Source organism: Triticum dicoccoides, chromosome 4A (assembly GCF_002162155.2).
Source record: "Triticum dicoccoides isolate Atlit2015 ecotype Zavitan chromosome 4A, WEW_v2.0, whole genome shotgun sequence".
NCBI classification, from domain to species: Eukaryota; Viridiplantae; Streptophyta; class Magnoliopsida; order Poales; family Poaceae; genus Triticum; species Triticum dicoccoides.
In genome coordinates, this window is record NC_041386.1 from 735,915,527 (window position 1) to 735,920,427 (window position 4,901).

General features: G+C 43.9%; 1 pseudogene; it reads left to right on the top strand.

The window, feature by feature from the left end:
* Positions 1–525: 525 nt before the first annotated feature.
* On the top strand, positions 526–3,839 carry LOC119290072 (annotated as a pseudogene).
* Positions 3,840–4,901: the final 1,062 nt, after the last annotated feature.

Genomic DNA, 4,901 nt, shown 5'->3' on the forward strand with positions numbered 1-4,901 from the left:
GTCCCCGTCAGCCCTCGTCCTTGTTATGATTCGGATGTGGTATATTCTCTTTTAAAACTAGTTGTTGCATTTCATGTTTATGAAAAATTATGCCCATCAAGTTGACATGGATATTTTTATCTAGGAAGTATGTGTACCGGAAATTCCAACCGACCCTATTGTCGAGAGGTTAAATTTAGTTGAAAGAGAAAACGAGTATTTGAAAGAAAAATTGAAAAGAATTGAGGGGGAGAAGATGGAATTAGAGTTGCATGTTGCCGATGTCGTCGATGATCACAAGATCAAGATGGAGAAAATGAGGTTGAAGATTAGAAAGATTAGAAAATATGCCATTGATAGTGTGGCTTGGTATCATTATGCTGTTGGATCAATTGTTACCTTAATTGCAATCTTCATCGCATTTGTTGTTGCATTTAAATTCTTTAGCTAGAGAGTTATTTGTATGTTGCATTTAATTAAGTGTTGTATATGAACTTTATGTATGAACTTGTATTTATTTGGTCTATTCGGTGTTGTGTAATGAAGATGAGCCGACAATGGATGTATGATGACAGATGCTCTCCCGAGTTCATTAATGGCGTGCATACTTTTCTGCTTGCCACTGAGGCAAACAAGCGGGCGGATGGTTTTATGCCTTGTCCATGTGCTGGCTATAAGAATGGTCACAGTTACTCTACGTCAAGAACCATTCACGTCCACCTATTTGAGTCCGGTTTCATGCCCCACTATAATGTTTGGACCAAGCACGGAGAAATAGGGGTTATGATGGAAGACAATGAAGAATAAGAGGACGACGACGGCTATCCTGGCGATGGGTTCCCTTAATATGATGATACAACAATGGGGGAAGAAGCTGAGCCGACAATGCAGAAAGAAGCTGAAGAAGAGGCATCAGATGAGCCCGCTGATGATCTAGGTCGGGCCATTGCCGATGCAAAGAGAAACTGCGCAAGGGATCTGGAGAGGACGAAGTTGCAGCGCATGTTAGAGGATCACAAGAAATTGTTGTACCCGAATTGCGAAGCTGACAAAAAAAAGTTAGGCACCACACTTGAATTGCTGCAATGGAAGGCAGAGAATGGTGTATCTGACAAGGGATTTGGAAAGTTGTTGTTAATGATAAAGAATATGCTTCCAAAGGACAACGAATTGCCCGAGAGTACGTATGAAGCAAAGAAGGCTGTCTGCCCTCTAGGGTTGGAGGTGCAAAAGATACATGCATGCCCTAATGATTGCATCCTCTACCGCGGTGAGTACGAGGATTTGAATGCTTTCCCGGTATGCGGTGCATTGCGTTATAAGATCAGTCGCGATGACCCTGGTGATGTCGAGGGTGAGCGCCCCAGGAAGAAGATTCCTGCCAAGGTGATGTGGTATGCTCCTATAATACCATGGTTGAAACGTTTGTTCCAAAACAAAGAGCATGCGAAGGCGATGCGGTGGCACGCAGAAGACCGTAAGAAAGACGGAAAGTTGAGAGCACCCGCTGACAGTTCGCAGTGGAGAAAAATTGAGAGAAAGTACTGGGAGGAGTTTGCAGGTGACCCAAGGAACGTATGGTTTGGTCTAAGCGCAGATGGCATTAATCCTTTTGGGAGCAGAGCAGCAACCATAGCACGTGGCCTGTGACTCTATGTTTGTATAACCTTCCTCCTTGGTTGTGCATGAAGCGGAAGTTCATTATGATGCCAGTGCTCATCCAAGGCCCTAAGCAACCCGGCAACGACATTGATGTGTACCTAAGGCCATTAGTTGAAGAACTCTTACAACTGTGGAATGGAACAGGTGTACGTGTGTGGGATGAGCACATGGGGGAAGAATTTGACCTAAAGGCGTTGCTGTTCGTGACCATCAATGATTGGCCTGCTCTCAGTAACCTTTCAGGACAGACAAACAAGGGATACCGCGGATGCACGCACTGTTTGGATGATACCGACAGTATATATTTGAATAGTTGTAAGAAAAATGTGTACCTGGGACATCGTCGAGTTCTTCCGAGCAGGCATCCCGTAAGAAAGAAAGGCAAGCATTTCAAAGGTGAGGCGGATCACCGGACGAAGCCTCGCCACCGTACTGGTGCTGATGTACATGATATGGTCAAGGATTTGAAGGTAATCTTTGGAAAGGGTCCTGGCGGACAACCTGTTCCGAAGGACGCTGACGGACGCGCACCCATGTGGAAGAAGAAATCTATATTTTGGGACCTGCCATATTGGAAAGACCTAGAGGTCCGCTCCGCAATCGACGTGATGCACATGACGAAGAATCTTTGTGTGACCCTGCTTGGCTTTCTAGGCGTGTATGGGAAGACAAAAGATACACCAGAGGCACGGGAGGACCAGCAACTTATGCACGGAAAAGACGGCATACATCAGGGTCAGGCCAGCTATGCTCTTACCAAAGAAGAGAAGGAAATCTTCTTCGAATGCCTGCTCAGCATGAAGGTACCGTCTGGCTTCTCGTCGAATATAAAGGGAATAATAAATATGGCAGAGAAAAAGTTCCAGAACCTAAAGTCTCATGACTACCACGTGATTATGACGCAACTCCTTCCGGTTGCATTGAGGGGGCTTCTACCGGAAAACGTTCGATTGGCCATTGTGAAGCTATGTGCATTCCTCAATGCAATCTCTCAGAAGGTAATCGATCCAGAAATCATACCAAGGTTACAGAATGATTTGGTGCAATGTCTTGTCAGTTTCGAGTTGGTGTTCCCACCATCCTTCTTCAACATCATGACACACGTCCTAGTTCACCTTTGGGAAGAGATTAACGTTTTGGGTCCTGTATTTCTACACAATATGTTCCCCTTTGAAAGGTTCATGGGAGTCTTGAAGAAATATGTTCATAACCGTGCTAGGCCAGAAGGAAGCATCTCGAAGGGCCATCACAATGAGGAGGTCATTGAGTTTTGTATTGACTTTATTCCTGACCTTAAGCCGATTGGTGTTCCTGAATCGCGGCATAAGGGCAGACTGGAAGGAAAAGGCACACTAGGAGGGCATCAAATAATATGTATGGTCGGGCATTCTCTCACTGAAGCACACTACACAGTTCTACAGAATTCCGCCTTGGTGGCTCCGTATATGGAGGAACACAAGAACTTTCTACAGTCCAAACACCCGGAGAAGTCTGACGACTGGATTACACGCGAACAAACGAGGACTTTCGCCGGTTGGTTGCAGAAACGTGCCCTGAATGATGGCGATATTCAAAATGACCTGTACTCGCTGTCCCAGTTACCATCTTCGAATATAATGACTTTCAAAGGGTACCAGATAAATGGGAACACATTTTACACGACCGCCCAAGATAAGAAGAGCACCAACCAAAACAGTGGTGTCCGCTTTGATGCAACAACCAACACGGGAAAGGAAACATATTATGGTTACATAGAGGACATATGGGAACTTAACTATAGATCAGGTGATTTGAAGGTCCCTTTGTTTCGGTGCAAATGGGTCAATATGACATGAGGCGGGGTAACGGAAGACCCGCAGTACGGAATGACAACAGTGGATCTCAACAATCTTGCGTATGCAGACGAACCATTCGTCCTAGCCAATGATGTGGCGCAGGTTTTTTATGTGAAAGACATGTCTACCAGGCCGAGAAAAAGAAAAGATAAGGAAGCGAATGGATCATACGACGAGCCAAAGCGCCACATAGTTCTTTCAGGAAAAAGAAACATCGTGGGAGTGGATGACAAGACAGACATGTCAAAAGATTATGAAAAGTTTGATGAAATTTCTCCATTCACAGTGAATATTGACCCAAGCATCCAGTTAAATGATGAAGATTTTCCCTGGCTACGGCGCAAAGGGACATACGAGAAGAAAAAGTTTCACACCCAAAGATCTGGGTTGTGATCGGCTTCAGTATCATCACTTTCTTCTGTGTTTCACACCCAGGAGGGAATGTCTGTAATAGTTAGGGTAGTCAATTATGTGTTTCGGCATTTGAAACGCGAAGAAATTTTATGTGCAAACAAATTCTTTTTCATGCATTTACTGATTTTTTCCAGCTAAATGACCCTGAAATTGAAAAGCATTTGAAATGAACTCAGAAAAGGTTGAAAGTTGGCATGGTATCATAATTTCGTACAAATAGCATGTGCAAAAAAGTAGAGAGGGTTACGGCAAAAACTGGATACACTTCGTGTACAAAATGGACAATCTTTTTCGAAGTATCAGGGTTTCCGACGAAAACTGAAATGTTACAAAGGCATTTCATTTTTTAAATAACCTAAGCATTACCAAATTGAATATAATGATAAAACACACTAATATTAAACATAAGAAAAAAGAATCACTGAAAAATGTTTTTCCAAAGTTAAGTTATTCACAAACTAGTGATTCACACAAATTTCAAATAATTCAAAATTTAAACTATTCAAATATGAAAACTACCGGCACTAACAGATCAAAGTTTGTAAATTTTTGTACCTAAAGCAAAAGTATTCACAAAGAAACTCTAAATACAGCAAAAAAACAACTCAAAAATAAATAAAACAAATAAAAAAGCAAAAAAATTAAGAAAATAAAAAAAGCCCGCCTACTGGGCCAAAGCGACCTGCATACGACTAGAAACTCAACCTTTTGTTGGGCCAGGATGCAGGCCCGCAAAGGCCCAGTAGGCCCACATGGCAGCAATGAATTGGTAGGCCCAGTAGGCGGGCTTAGGAGAGGAGCTCGAGAGAGCTACCGCACTGGGGCTTATAAACCAGTGCGGTAGCCCTTCGACTAGCGAGGTGGGACTAAACTTGCCGCACCGCACTGCGCCAGCGCACCCCCTTTAGTACCGGGTGGTGGCACCAACCGGTACTAAAGGCCCCCCCTTTAGTACCGGTTGGTGCCACCACCCGGTACTAAAGGGGGTGGGGGCCTTTAGTACCGGTTGGT